The following is a 16,376-nucleotide window of genomic DNA, read 5'->3' as shown; positions in this document are numbered from 1 at the left end:
TAAAAAGATTTAGAAATTAGCAATAAAAAAGATATGATTGAAAATTATTTTGAAAAAGATATGATTTAGAAGATATGATTGTAATTAAAAAAAAGATATGATTGTGAAAATCTTTGACTAAATTAATGCAAAATTTTGAAATTTATGAGTAAAATAAGGAAATGATATTTTTTTTATTTTTGAATTTTAATGCGGAAAGAGAAAAACAACAAAATGACACTAAACTTAGAAATTTTAGATCAAAACACAGAGAACAAAGAAGAAAACTTTGAATGTCAAGATGAACACCAAGAACACTTTGAAGATCAAGATGAACACGAAGAACAAATTTTTGAAAAATTTTTAAGTAAATAAGAGCACAAAAACACACCAAACTTAAAATTTTTAGAGAATCAAACACAAATTTTCGAAAAATTAAAGGAAAACACAAAGAAGACACCAAACTTAGAATTTTTAAAAATCAAGAAAGAACTAAGGACATGCAATTTCGAAAAATTAAAAGAAAATAAAAGCATGCAATTGACACCAAACTTAAAATATGAAACTAAACTCAAATAAAAGACTCTAAACCAACAAAAATAAAATATTCCTAATCTAAGCAACAAGATAAACCGTCAGTTGTCCAAACTCGAACAATCCCCGGCAACGGCGCCAAAAACTTGGTGCACGAAATTACAATCACACTTTTGCAACTCCGCACAACTAACCAGCAAGTGCACTGGGTCGTCCAAGTAATACCTTATGTGAGTAAGGCTCGATCCCACGGAGATTGTCGGCTTGAAGCAAGCTATGGTTATCTTGTAATTCTTAGTTAGGATATCAATAATTCTCAGATTTAATTGTAAAAAGTAAAAGAACATGAAATAAATACTTGTTATGCAGTAATGATGAACAGGTTGAGGCTTTGGAGATGCTTTGTCTTCTGAATCTCTGCTTTCCTACTATCTTCTTCTTCATGCACGCAAGGCTCCTTCCATGGCAAGCTTTAAGTTGGGCATCACCGTTGTCAATGGCTACTTCCCGTCCTCTCAATGTCGGAATAGGATCCATTGATCCTTCTGCGTCTGTCACTACACCCAACACTCGCGAGTTTGAAGCTCGTCACAGTCATCCCTTCCCAGATCCTACTCAGAATACCATAGACAAGGTTTAGACGTTCCGGATCTCAAGAATGGCCGCCAATAATTCTAGCTTATACCACGAAGACTCTGATCTGAATCATGAGGCTAAGAGATATGCATTCAGTCTAAGGTAGAATGGAGGTGGTTGTCAGGCACGCGTTCATAGATGAGAATGATGATGAGTGTCATGGATCATCACATTCATCAGGTTGAAGTACGAATGAATATCTTAGAATAGAAGCAAGCATGATAGAATGGAAAACAGTAGTAATTGCATTAATTCATGAAGAACAGCAGAGTTCCTCACCCCCAACAATGGGGTTTAGAGACTCATGCCGTAGAGAATACAATAGGAAACGTGTAAAGTGTCATGAGGTACAAGATGAATCACTAAAAGTAGTTTTCATAGTAAACTGGTGACCTAGGGTTACAGAAAATGAGTAAGCTAGGGTGTTTAGTGTAAAAATCCACTTTTGGGGCCCACTTGGTGTGTGCTTGGGCTGAGCATTGAAGCTTTCATGTGTAGAGACCTTTCTTGGAGTTAAACGCCAGCTTTTGTGCCAGTTTGGGCGTTTAACTCCAGTTTTTATGCCAGTTCTGGCGTTAAACGCCAGAATTCTTGAGCTGACTTGGAACGCCTATTTGGGCCATCAAATCTCAGGCAAAGTATGGACTATTAAATATTGCTGGAAAGCCCAGGATGTCTACTTTCCAACGCAATTGAGAGCGCGTCAATTGGGCTTCTGTAGCTCCAGAAAATCTACTTTGAGTGTAAGGAGGTCAGAATCCAACACCATCTGCAGTCCTTTTTCAGCCTCTGAATCAGATTTTTGCTCAGGTCCCTCAATTTCAGCCAGAAAATACCTGAAATCACAGAAAAACACACAAACTCATAGTAAAGTCCAGAAAAGTGAATTTTAAATAAAAACTAATAAAAATATAATAAAAACTAATTAAAATATACTAAAAATATACTAAAAACAATGCCAAAAAGCGTATAAATTATCCGCTCATCACCCAACTTCTTGGGGACAACCTGGACCGGGCTCACCCACTCACTGTCCGAGATTGGGTATATGATATCCGCATCCAGTAATCGGGTGACCTCTTTCTTCACTACATCGAGGATGGTTGGGTTGAGCCTCCTTTGCGGTTGCCTAACCGGCTTAGCTCCATCTTGGAGAAATATCCTATGCATGCACTTGCGGGGGTCAATTCCCACAATATCCGCTAGGCTCCATCCTATTGCTTTCTTGTACTTTCTTAGAACATCTAGGAGCTTTCCCTCTTCTTGACTTGAGAGCTCACTAGCAATAATGACCGGAAACCTTTGGTTATCCTCTAAGAAAGCATACTTCAAATGAGATGGAAGGGGCTTTAGTTCACTTTTTGTTTCAAGATGAGGTTCCTTTTCATCAAGCTCATGGGACTCATTCTTGACAACTTCTGCATGTTCATCCTCTTGGTCATCCGTCTCCTCAACAATGGGGTAGCACAACTTGTCATGGTCTTCTTCTTGCACTTCCGCTACCACTTCATCAATTACATCACATCGGAGCATGGAATATTCTTCGGGAGGATGTTTCATGGCTTCCTCTAAATTGAACTTGATAATCTTGTCTCCAACCTCAAAGGAATATATGCCGGTGAAGGCATCCAACTTAAATTTGGACGTTTTGAGGAAGGGTCTACCAAGTAGAATGGAGGATGAGCTTCTATTTTCTGCTGGAGGCATTTCAAGGATGTAAAAGTCAACCAAAAAAACCAAATCCTTAATCGCCATGAGTACATCTTCCCTATTCCCATCACTGTGATCACACTTTTATCGGCTAAGGTAAACCTCGCTACCGACTTCTTCAACGGAGCTAAATTCAACCGCACATAGATAGAAAGTGGCATGATGCTTACACAAGCTCCCAAGTCACACATAAAATCATGAAAAGTGTGTCCACCAATACAACAAGACACTAAGCACGGTCCAGGGTCACCATATTTTCTTGGAATAGGTTCCATCAAGGAAGAAATTGAACTACGCAAGGATAATGTCTCCAATTCTCCTATGATATCCTTGTTTGTACACAAGTCTTTCAAAAACTTTGCATACTTTGGAATTTGTTGAATAGCATCAAGAAGTGGTATGGTTACCTCAACCTTTTTGAACACTTGAAGCATGTTCAAATCAAATTCTGGTGTTTTCTTTGCCTTCTTCACCATGGAAGGGAATGGAATAGGAATGGACTCATCCACTATAGCTTTCCTCTTGGGTTCCTTAACGTTTACTCCTTCTTCCTCATGCCTTTTGTCTACCACCTCTTCTTCATGTGGAGCTTCAACAACTACCTCTTCCTAATGAATTTCTCCCATGACCCTTGGAGGTATCTCCTCTAATGTAGTCCCCGACCGTAGAGTGATGGCATTGAGACTGCCTCTTGGGTTTGATTGGGGTTGGAATGAAAGGTTAGAGGAACTTGAGGGTTGGTTGGTGTTGTTATTAGGAGTTAGTGGTTGGCTTGACATGTTCATCTTTGAAAGCATGTTGGTGAGGTTGGCCAATTGAGTATTCAAGGCATCGAATTGAGCCTTGTTGCTCTCATCTCATTTTTCCATGGTGGCTCTAAGCTCATCAACTTAATTGTTGGAAGATGGAGGAGTTTGGTTTTGGTTTTGTTGTCTATGGTGTGGTGCTTGGTACTTGGTGTAGTTATTTTGGTTTTGGTTAGAGTGGCCTTGGTTGGCTTCGTAGTTGGTGTTGTTATGGTGGTATTAGGATAAAGATTGGTTGTTGTTGTGATGAGAAGGAGAGTTGTTCCACCTTTGGTTTTGATTGCTTCCTTGTGCATTATCCCTCCACCCTTGATGTTGATTACCACCTTAATGGTAATTGTTTTGGCCTTGAGGAGGGTAGGGTGGACGGTTGTTGTAATTCACATTGGCCACCACAAGAGCATCTTCCTCTTGAATTTGATGGCATTGGTCAGTATAATGTATGATGCTAGAGCACAAACCACAAATCCTAGGAGGGCCTTCAAGTTGAGCAACCGGAGGTGGGGCTTGGATGGCTTGGATGGAGTAGTATTCCTTTTGATCCTTTTGGATTTGTGTAAGGATGGTGGTCATATCCCCAAGTGCTTTGGCTAGACTTGATTCAGAAGGAGATGGTTCTACCACACCCTTGAGAGGATTACTTCTCACCCTTGTGTGTTGTGTAGCTTTGGCAACATCCTTTATCAAATTCCAAGCTTCTCTCTCCGTCTTGTTTTTTGAAAGGGAACCACCACTAGAAGCGGTGAGCAATCTTCTATCTTCCGCACAAAGACCTTCGGTAAAGTAGCTAATGAGCAAGTGAGTGGTCATTCCATGGTGTGGACATAACTCCAATAGCCTCTTGAACCGAGACCAATACTCGTACAAACTCTCTTGGTCTCTTTGCATTATACCCGAAATCTCTTTTTGGATGTAGTCGGTCTTCTCTGGTGGGAAGAACTTATCAAGAAACTCTCTTCTCAAGAAATCCTAATTAGTCACAATCTCATCCGGTAGCGAATAAAATCATGTTTTTGCTTGTGCTTCAAAAGAGAAAGTGAAGGCAAAAACCATGATAGCCACCTCATCAGCTCCATGCCTTCGAGCCGTAGAACATGTAACTTGAAAATCCTTTAAATGTCGGATGGGATCTTGACCCGGCAACCCATGATACTTAGGAAGTAGATTTATCAAACTACTCTTCAACTCAAAGTTTGGATCAAGGTTAGGATATTTCGCTTGCAACGGTTGAAGTATGATATCCAGAGCTCCTTGCTCATGCAAAGTGATCCGGCGTGGCTCCGTCATGTGTGGCTTACCTATAGGATGCAAAGATGTATTAGTAGTGCCAACAGAAGAATAGGAAGTAGCGGACTCCAAGTCACTCTCGTTGACGTCTAGTGATTCGGTATTTTTCTCAAGAGAGGCCGAAGTACTAGGTGTATAGTCCAACCGCCGTCTAGCTTGCCAGTGTGTAACAAAGTTCTTTCAATCTCGGGATCAAAATTGGCTAAGCTAGAATTCGGTTGAGACTGAGTCATCAAACTTGAGAGTCATAGCACAAATATAAGATAAATCTAAACTATAGCTAAGTATTGAAAGAAGTAAAATATCTACAATATTCACATATTCACATAACCAATATCAAGGCATATGTTGCAACCATTCCTCGGCAACGGCGCCAAAAATTTGACGGTCACCCAAGGGTGTATTGGTAAAGATTTTCTTCAATAAAATTGCGTTGCAAGTATAGCTCTAACAAAAACAATCCTCGGGTGTCAAATTTAGAAGAGGGATTTGGTTGTCATAAGTTCAACCCCAATAGAAATAACCGAAGTATTCAACCCTCGGGTCGTCTCACAAGGAATGAGCAAACATGTGCTTTAACATTGGTTAGAAATCCGGGGTTGTGAGTTATGAGCATGAAAATAAATGGGAATCTTAACAAGCAAGTAATCTTAAATTGCAACGAACTAATTCAATTAACTAAGCAAACATGAGCAATTCCAATGAACAAGCAACATTCCACTTAATTCTATTATAAACCAAACAAGTAACTATAACTAAGGCAATTAGTTGAGAAATTTGGTTTTCAAATATGAATAATAAAAGCAACTCTTGGCTAGGCATGGGAATTGGGGTCACCATCCTTGTCTAACAACCATATCTTGACAATTATGAGGAACCAAGCTCATTAAGTCTACTTCCCAAAAGTCTTAAGTACGTAATATCTACTCCTAGATTTGAAGTATGTCAAATGGCTTTGATCACATCAACCCATAAGTCCCGACCTACCTAATAATTAGATTAGTAGTGGGTTGGCGTCAATGAGTATCAAATTAACCACTAAGGGCTCCCAAATCATCAAATCCATTAGACCCAATGACTCAAGTTTACCCAATTCCCTTGACCTAGGCCAATAGTGAAGAAGACTACTCCATAATCAAAGTAAACAATTCATCAAACACATGGTAAGCATTAACAAAAGTCATGTTCAAAATAGCAATTAAATTGAAATCTACAAGTACCCACTAACAATTATCAACAAACAATCATCCAAATAACAAAACTAAACATAGAAATTATCAATGTAATATCAACAAGTCAAGATTCACAACATTCATGAAATGGGTATAAAATGACAATTAACAAGGATTCATAAAACTATCACTAGATATAAGCAAAATTGTAACAAAGAATTCAAATTGAATAATTGAAACTAGTAATTAACAAGATCTAATTCATAATCCAACAAGGAAAGATCAAATTAAAACTAGATCTAGAGAGGAACAAGGGTTTCTCTCTCTAGAATAACAAAAGAACCAAAAACTCTCTAGAATTGTGTCTTAGTGTAAAATGAATGATCCCACTTTTTCCCCTAGCATCCTTGGGTCTTTTCCATGCAGAAACAGCTTGAAATTGGGCCTCATCAACCTCAGAAATCGCCAGGCACGATTTCCTTTAATGAGGTCACGTGCAGCTTCCCACGCGTGCGCGCCATGCGTGTGTGCGCGCCGATTGCTTTTGCAATCCACGCGTGCGCACCAAGTGCATGTGCGCGTCGATAGGAATCTCCTGATCCACGCGAATGCGTCCATCCTTGCGCGTCGCTTCCAGCCACATCATCCACGCGCGCGCGTGGAGTGCGCGGGTGCGCCACTGCTGCTCCTCCCAAGATTTCAATTCTTCATGTTCCTCCCTTTTTGTAAATGCTTTCCTCCTCTCTTCTTGGTCATTCCTACCCTATAATTCCTGAAATCACTCAATAAATACATCACGACATCGAATGGCAATAGAAGAGGACTAAAATATGGCAACTTTAAGGCAAAATAAGCATGTTTTCCATCATGAAGCAATATTGGGAAGTGAACACAAAACCATGCATTTCTGGCGAATAAGTGTGAGAAATATTGATAAAATCCCCCCAAAATAAGCACAAGATAAACCACAAAATTGGGGTTTATCACAAACAAATCAAGGCATCTAGTGGAATCAAAGGTGAATCAAATTTAGCTAATTAAGGGCCTAGAAAGCATGTTTTCACACCTAAGCACAAATTAGGAGACAATCATGAAACCATGCTATTTCATTGAATAAATGTGGGTAAAAGGTGATAAAATCCCCTAGAATCAATACAAGATAAACCCTAAATATGGGGTTTATCAACCTCCCACAGTTAAACCGAGTATGTCCTCATGCTTAAACCAAGAGAGAAACAAAGGGTATCATCATTTATTCAATGAAATCTTAACTAAGTGCAATCTAAACTATATGCAACTATCTACATGAATGCAATTGCTTGGTCAAAATAAATCAATTCTCAAGAAGCATATATGCACAAGGGTCTAGCACTAGCAAGTCTAATCCTCAATTGAATTGAGTTACTAAATATTTTTACAAACTTGCATGAAAAGTGATGATTGTAGGTGGAAACATGTAATTGAGCATCAAACCCTCACCGGATGTGTTTGCACTCTATTCGCTCAAGTGTTTAGGGTTGATTCACTCAATTCTCCCCTAATCATGCTTTCCAAGATTTGTTTTTTATCTAACAATTAATATTTATTCCATGCATGCATACAAGTATCATGAGGTCTTTTCATAGGTTGTAATGGGGTTAGGGTCAAGGTAGGATGCATATTTGGTCAAATGAGCTCGAAATTTGAATCTTTGATAAGCTTAAACTTTCCCACCTAACCTATGACATCCTATACAATTTCAAACTAACCTAACTACCCATTCTTCACTTTTCCACATACTCATGCATTTTCTTTTCATTTCACAATGCATTTGCATTGATTTTATTGAGCTTCACTTTGCTTTAGGGCATTTTGTCCCCTTTTTATTTCTTTCTATTTCTTTTTCTTTTCTTTCTATTTTTTTTCTTTTCTTTTTGTTCTTTCCATACTTTTTTTCCTTTTTCTTTTGTTTTTTTTTCTCATTTCTGTTTCTTTCAAACTATATACAAGAACATCAATGCATAAGGTTTATACATTTAATCAATACATGAGTATGTACCCAATTTCTAATATTTACAACAAAAATACAAAAATACCCTTTTATTCACCCAATGTCCCAAATTTCCCACACTTGAATGATACACCCACTAGCCTAAGCTAATCAAAGATCCAAATTAAGGACATTTATTGTTTTTCGCTTTAAGGCTTGTAATGTGCTAAAATTAAGAACGAATGGGTTAATCGTAGGCTCAAATTGGTTAACAATGGAAGATAAAAGGTAAGGCTATTTGGGTAGGTGAGCTACATGAAATGATGGTCTCAATCATATAAATGCATGAATACACAAAATAATGGACCTAAAGAATCAAACAAATCAAAGATTATAATCATAGAAAGAGAATAATTGCACACAAAAGGGGGAAATAAGTTGTTATAAGATGTAACCACACAATTAGGCTCAAATCTCACTTGCTTGTGTTCTTAGCTCAAAAATCATGTTCCACAATATATATATAATTCAAGCAAGTTCGATGAAAGGTTTTCACTCAAATCAATTAGTGCCCTATAGATAAAAATCTTGAAAAATTTTGTTATTTTGACTAAGCTTATTATGTATATATATATATATGCAAAGATAAGAAAATAAGAAAATGCAAGTAAAAATCTTAAAAACCTAAAATAAAATGCAAAAGTGTTGGGATTAGAAACTTGTCACCCAAAATCGCCGATTGGTCGGACGACCTCCCCACACTTAAAAGTTTGCACCGTCCTCGGTGCACTCAAAGATAAGTAAGGGGGTACGGTGACTCTCCGAGTTGCTACCTTCAGCTGGCGGATCAACCGGTGCTGCGTGTTCTTTGTCTTGCTTCCCTTTTGCTTGTGGTGCATCATGCATGAAAAATAGAAAATAACACCATAAGATAGTATAATACAAAAGCAAGGAAGCATACTTGTTGGAATGAGGTAATAATCACTAGAATTGAGTGAGTGAATTAGTGTGACATTGAGAAAGATTAGGTATGCGAATTCTAAATTAGGCACCTTTTAGAACACACATTAGCATAAAAAGCGATGTCACAAAAGAAGTATGCACGTCACTTATCCTAGTGTGCTTGTGATGCTTTAAGTAAACTTGTAAGGTAAAACAAGTATTAAAGAAGCATAAGAGCATTCAAGCTAGAAACATATGGATGCATATATTCTAGAAGCACAATGCATTAAGATAAATGCACAACATCCATCAAGAAATTGCCTAATCGAGGAAAAGGATACCAATTACATGGTGGTCAAATCATGCAATTCACAAAGAGTTACAAACTCGAAGGCGATTCTCATCGCTTGGTATTTTCAAAAAGTAAGCATGAAGATCTTAAAACCAAGTAGCAAAATATAACCTCAATCAAGGAATCCAACAAAGGTTATAAACATAATGATGTTAAGATAACATCCTTTTTCAATACTCGGCAGCAATTAATAGTAAACAAGCTTAACAATCTAACACTTACAATGAAAAAGAAGAGAAAATGAAATGAAAACTAACACTTACAATACTCGGAAAAATGGCTTAGCATTTAATGTTTTGATTCAAAATTTTTCAAAGTTGTTACTTGCCTATTAAGAAAGGTTCAATCTTTAAAATTTAAAATCATATCTTTTAGTTTCTTGTTAGTCAAGTAATCAACTTTAAGTTTCAAAATCAAATCTTTTTTAATTTCCTCTCTAAATCTTTTTCAATCAATCTTATCTTTTTGTTTCAATCATATCTTTTTCAATTTCAATCATATCTTTCTCAAAAACAAATTTCAAATCTCTTTTAATCAATCATATCTTTTTCAATTTCAATCATATCTTTTTTTAAAACTACCTAACTAACTCTCTCCTTCTAATTTTCGAAAATACCTTCCTCTTTTTCAAAAATTCCTTTTTAATTAATTAATTGTTTTAAAAATTTAATTTAATTTAATTTCCATTTTAATTTACGAATTTTAAATTTAATTTTAAAATATTTTTTTTATTTTTGAATTATTCTTCCCTCTCTCTCATCTCCTTCTAAGTATTTATTTACTTACTAACACTTCTCTTCATCTCATATCTCTGCTCCTATCCTCACCCTTGTGTTTGGATTATCCATCCTTCTTCACTCTTATTCCCTTTCTTCTTCTACTAACAATAAGGAACCTCTTTACTGTAACATAGAGGACTCCTCTTCTTTTCTTGTTCTCTTCTCTTTCATATGAGCAGGAACAAGGAAAAGGGCATTCTTGTTGAAGCTGATCCAGAACTTGAAAGGACTCTGAAGATGAAACTAAGAGAAGCTAAAATACAACAATCTAAAGATAACCTTACTGAAATTTTCGAACAAGAAAAGGAGATGGCAGCCGAACCTAACAACAACACTGCAAGGAGGATGCTTGGTGACATCACTGCACCTAACTCCAATTTACATGGAAGAAGCATCTCAATCCCTGCCATTGGAGCAAACAATTTTGAGCTTAAACCTCAATTAGTTTCTCTGATGCAACAGAACTGCAAGTTTCATGGACTTCCATCTAAAGATCCTTTTCAGTTCTTGACTGAATTCTTGCAGATCTGTGATACTGTTAAGACCAATGGGGTTGATCCCAAGGTCTACAGGCTTATGCTTTTCCCGTTTACTATAAGAGACAGAGCTACAGTATGGTTGGACTCTCAACCTAAAGATAGCCTGAACTCTTGGGATAAGCTGGTCACGGCTTTCTTAGCCAAGTTCTTTCCTCCTCAAAAGCTTAGTAAGCTTAGAGTGAATATTCAAACCTTCAGACAGAAAGAAGGTGAATCCCTCTATGAAGCTTGGGAGAGATATAAGCAACTGACCAAAAAGTGTCCTTCTGACATGCTTTCAGAATGGACCATTCTGGATATATTCTATGATGGTCTATTTGAATTATCAAAGATGTCATTGGACCATTCTGCAGGTGGATCCATTCACCTAAAGAAAATTCCTACAGAAGCTCAAGAACTCATTGACATGGTTGCAAATAACCAGTTTATGTACACTTCTGAAAGGAATCCTGTGAATAATGGGATGCCTCAGAAGAAGGGAGTTCTTGAAATTGATACTTTGAATGCCATATTGGCTCAGAATAAAATATTGACTCAGCAAGTCAATATGATTTCTTAGAGTCTGAATGGAATGCAAGTTGCATCCAACAGTACTCAAGAGACATCTTCTAAGGAAGAAGCTTATAATCCTGAGAACCCTGCAATAGTAGAGGTGAATTACATGGGTGAACCCTATGGAAACACCTATAATCCCTCATGGAGAAATCATCCAAATCTCTCATGGAAGGATCAACAAAAGCCTCAACAAGGCTTTAATAATGGTGGAAGAAACAGGTTTAGCAATAGCAAGCCTTTTCCATTATCCACTCAGCAAAAGACAGAGAGTTCTGAGTAGACCCCATCTAGCTTGGCAAACATAGTCTCTGATCTATCTAAGGCCAGTCTAAGTTTCATGAATGAAACAAAGTCCTCCATTAGAAATCTGGAAGCACAAGTAGGCCAGCTGAGTAAAAGGATCATTGAAACCCCTCCTAGTACTCTCCCAAGCAATACAGAAGAAAACCCAAAAGGAGAGTACAAGGCCATTGAATTGATCATCATGGCCGAACCTGCAATGGAGGGAGAGGACGTGAATCCCAATGAGGAAGACCTCCTGGGACGTCCAGAGATCAATAAGGAGTTTCCTTCTGAGAAACCAAAGGACTCTGAGGCTCATCTGGAGACCATAGAGATTCCATTAAACCTCCTTATGCCATTCACGAGCTCTGATGAATATTCTTCTTCTGAAGAAAATGAGGATGTTACTGAAGAGTAAGTTGCCAAGTATCTTGGTGCAATCATAAAGCTGAATGCCAAATTATTTGGTAATGAGACTTGAGAAGATGAACCTCCCTTGCTCATCAATGAACTGAGTGATCTGGATCAACTGAGATTGCCTCAGAAGAAACAGGATCCTGGAAAGTTCTTAATACCTTGTACCATAGGCACCATGACCTTTCAGAAGGCTCTATGTGACCTTGGATCAGGGATAAACCTCATGCTACTCTTTGTAATGGAGAAATTAGGAATCCTTGAGGTGCAAGCTGCCAGAATCTCATTAGAGATGGAAGACAACTCAAGAAAATAGGCTTATGGACTAGTAGAGGACGTGTTAGTAAAGGTTGAAGGCCTTTACATCCCTGCTAATTTCATAATCCTAGACACTGGGAAGGATGAGGATGAATCCATCATCCTTGAAAGACCCTTCCTAGCCACAGCAAGAGCTGTGATTGATGTGGACAGAAGAGAGTTGGTCCTTCAACTGAATGAGGACTACCTTGTGTTTATAACTCAAGGATCTCCTTCTGTAACCATGGAGAGGAAGCATGAAAAGCTTCTTTCACTGCAGAGTCAACCAAAGCCCCCACAGTCAAACTCTAAGTTTGGTGTTGGGAGGCCACAACCAAACTCTAAGTTTGGTGTTGAACCCCCACAACCAAACTCTAAGTTTGGTGTTCGGAGGTTCCAACCTTGCTCTGATTATCTGTGAGGCTCCATGGGAGCTCACTGTCAAGCTATTGACATTAAAGGAGCGCTTGTTAGGAGGCAACCCAATGTTATTTAATCATTTTTTTATTATTTTCTCTTTGTTATTTCATGTTTTATTAGGTTGATGATCATGTGGAGTCACAAAAACTACTGAAAAATAAAAAATAGAATGAAAAACAGCATTGAAAACAGCACACCCTGGAGGAAGGGCTTACTGGCGTTTAAACGCCAGTAAGGAGCATCTGGCTGTCGTTTAACACCAGAACAGAGCATGAAACTGGCGTTAAACGCCAGAAACAAGCAGCAGTCTGGCGTTTAAACGCCAGGATTGCACCCAGAGGAAAGCTGGCGTTAAACGCTAGAAACAAGCATCAGACTGGCGTTTAACGCCAGAAACATGCACCATACTGGCGTTTAACGCCAAAAACATGCTATAGACTGGCGTTGAATGCCCAAAAATAAGCAAGGAAGTGGCGTTTAACGCTAGAAACATGCTGCAATCTAGCGTTAAACACTAGGATTGCATATATAGGGCATTTTACACATCTAAAAGGTGCAGGGATGAGAAATCCTCATACACCTCAGGATCTGTGGACCCCATAGGATTCGCTCAGGATCTGTGGACCCCACAGGATCCCCACCTACTTCTTCTCTCCTCTTCACACCTTCTCATAACTCTCTTCCCCAAATACCCCTCACCAATCAACTCAATCACTCTTCTCCATCACCTCTTCACCAATCACATCCGCCCTCTCTTCCCCAAAAACCCCACCTACCTTTAAATTCAAATTAATTTTCCTCCCAAACCCAACCCTAAATGGCCGAACCCTAAACCCCTCCTCACTCCTATATAAAACCCTCATTCCCTCTTCATTTTCACACAACAAAACCCTTTATTCTTCCCCTTGCCCGAAACCATCTCTCTCTCTCTCTCCTCCATTTTTCTTCTTCTTCTACTTCTTTCTTTCTTCTTTTGCTCGAGGACGAGCAACCATTTTAAGTTTGGTGTGGTAAAAGCATAGCTTTTTGTTTTTCCATAACCATTCATGGCACCTAAGGACAGAAAAATCTCTAGAAAGAGGAAAGGGAAGGCAATTGCTTCCACCTCTGAGTCATGGGAGATGGAGAGATTCATCTCTAAGGTCCATCAAGACCACTTCTATGAAGTTGTGGCCAAGAAGAAAGTGATCCCTCAGGTTCCTTTCAAACTAAAAAAGAATGAGTATCCGGAGATCCGTCTTGAGATTCAAAGAAGAGGTTAGGAAGTTCTCACCAACCCCATTCAACAAGTCGGGATCCTAATGGTTCAAGAGTTCTATGCAAACGCATGGATCACAAGGAACCATGATCAAAGTATGAACCCAAATCCAAAGCATTGGCTTACTATGGTTCGGGGAAAATACTTAGATTTCAGTCCGAAAAATGTAAGGCTGGCGTTTAACTTGCCAATGATGGAAGAAAATGCACGCCCCTACACAAGAAGGGTCAACTTTGATCAAAGGTTGGACCAAGTCCTCATAGACATATGTGAGGAAGGAGCTAAATGGAAAATTGACTCAAGAGGCAAGCTGGTTCAACTAAGAAGGCATGACCTCAAACCAGTGGCTAGGGAATGGCTAGAGTTCATTCAACGCTCAATCATTCCTACTAGTAACCAGTCTGAAGTTACTATAGACCGGGCCATCATGATTCATAGTATCATGATTGGAGAGGAGGTAGAAGTTCATGAGATTATACCTCAAGAACTTTACAAGGTAGCTGACAAGTCCTCCACTTGGGCAAGGTTAGCCTTTCCTCACCTCATATGCCACCTCTGCAATTCGACTGGAATTGACATAGAGGGAGATATCCTCATTGAAGAGGATAAGCCCATCACTAAGAAAAGGATGGAGCAAATAAGAGATCATGGACCTCAATATGAGCATGAGAAGATTCCCCACCATGAAATCCCTGAGATGCCTCAGGGGATGCACTTTCCTCCACAAAATTATTGGGAACAAATCAACACTTCCCTAGGAGAACTAAGTTCTAACATGGGACAACTAAGGGTGGAGCACCAAGAGCACTCCATCATCCTCCATGAAATTAGAGAAGATCAAAGAGCTATGAGGGAGGAGCAACAAAGACAAGGAAGAGACATAGAGGAGCTCAAGAGCACCATTGGTTCTTCAAGAAGAGGAAGACACCACCCTCACTAAGGTGGACTCATTCCTTAATCTTCTTGTTTATTTATTTTCCTGTTTTTTGATTTTTGAGCTTTATGTTTTATTTATGTTTGTGTCTTTACTATATGATCACTAGTGTCTAAGTGTCTATGCCTTAAGGTTATGAATATGAATCCATCACCTCTCTTAAATGAAAACTGTTTTAAAAACAAAAGAACAAGAAGTACAGGGTTTCGAATTCATCCTTGAAACTAGTTTAATTATTTTGATGTATTGACAATACTTTTTGTTTTCTGAATGAATGCTTGAACAGTGCATATGTCTTTTGAAGTTGATATTTATGAATGTTAAATATGTTGGCTCTTGAAGAATAAGGAAAAAGGAGACATGTTATTTGATAATCTGAAAAATCATAAAAATGATTCTTGAAGCAAGAAAAAGCAGTGAATACAAAAGCTTGCAAAAAAAAAGGCGAAAAAAATAGAAAGAAAAAAAAAGCAAGCAGAAAAAGCCAAAAGCTCTTTAAACCAAAAGGCAAGAGCAAAAAGCCAATAGCCCTTAAAACCAAAAGGCAAGGGTAATAAAAAGGATCCAAGGCTTTGAGCATCAGTGGATAGGAGGGCCTAAAGGAATAAAATCCTGGCCTAAGCGGCTAAACCAAGCTGTCCCTAACCATGTGCTTGTGGCGTGAAGGTGTCAAGTGAAAACTTGAGACTGAGCGGTTAAAGTCAAGGACCAAAGCAAAAACAGAGTGTGCTTAAGAACCCTGGACACCTCTGATTGGGGACTTTAGCAAAGCTGAGTCACAATCTGAAAAGGTTCACCCAGTTATGTGTCTGTGGCATTTATGTATCCGTTGGTAATACTGGAAAACAAAGTGCTTAGGGCCACGGCCAAGACTCATAAAGTAGCTGTGTTCAAGAATCAACATACTGAACTAGGAGAATCAATAACACTATCTAAATTCTAAGTTCCTATAGATGTCAATCATTCTGAACCTCAATGGATAAAGTGAGATGCCAAAACTATTCAAGAGGCAAAAAGCTACAAGTCCTGCTCATCTGATTGGAGCTAACTTTCATTGATATTTTGGAATTTATAGTATATTCTCTTCTTTTTATCCTATTTTATTTTCAGTTGCTTGGGGACAAGCAACAATTTAAGATTGGTGTTGTGATAAGCGGATAATTTATACGCTTTTTGACATTGTTTTTATATAGTTTTTAGTATGATTTGGTTAGTTTTTAGTATATTTTTATTAGTTTTTAATTAAAATTCACATTTCTGGACTTTACTATGAGTTTGTGTGTTTTTTTGTGATTTCAGGTATTTTCAGGCTGAAATTGAGGGACTTGAGTAAAAATCAGATTCAGAGGTTGAAGAAGGACTGCAGATGCTGTTGGATTCTAACCTCCCTGCACTCAAAGTAGATTTTCTGGAGCTACAGAACTCCAAATGGTGCGCTCTCAATTCCGTTAGAACGTAGACATCCAAGGCTTTCCAGCAATATATAATAGTCCATACTTTGATTAAGGATA

General features: G+C 38.3%; 1 non-coding gene across 1 annotated transcript; it reads right to left on the bottom strand.

The window, feature by feature from the left end:
- Nucleotides 1-10,874: 10,874 nt before the first annotated feature.
- Nucleotides 10,875-10,982, bottom strand: LOC112760624 (small nucleolar RNA R71). The gene has a single exon (XR_003181056.1). It is a non-coding gene; the product is annotated as a small nucleolar RNA R71 (small nucleolar RNA).
- Between the last annotated feature and the right edge of the window lie 5,394 nt (nucleotides 10,983-16,376).

The sequence above is a fragment of the Arachis hypogaea genome, chromosome 16 (genome assembly GCF_003086295.3).
Source record: "Arachis hypogaea cultivar Tifrunner chromosome 16, arahy.Tifrunner.gnm2.J5K5, whole genome shotgun sequence".
NCBI lineage: Eukaryota > Viridiplantae > Streptophyta > Magnoliopsida > Fabales > Fabaceae > Arachis > Arachis hypogaea.
This window is presented reverse-complemented; position numbering and strand designations above follow the sequence as displayed.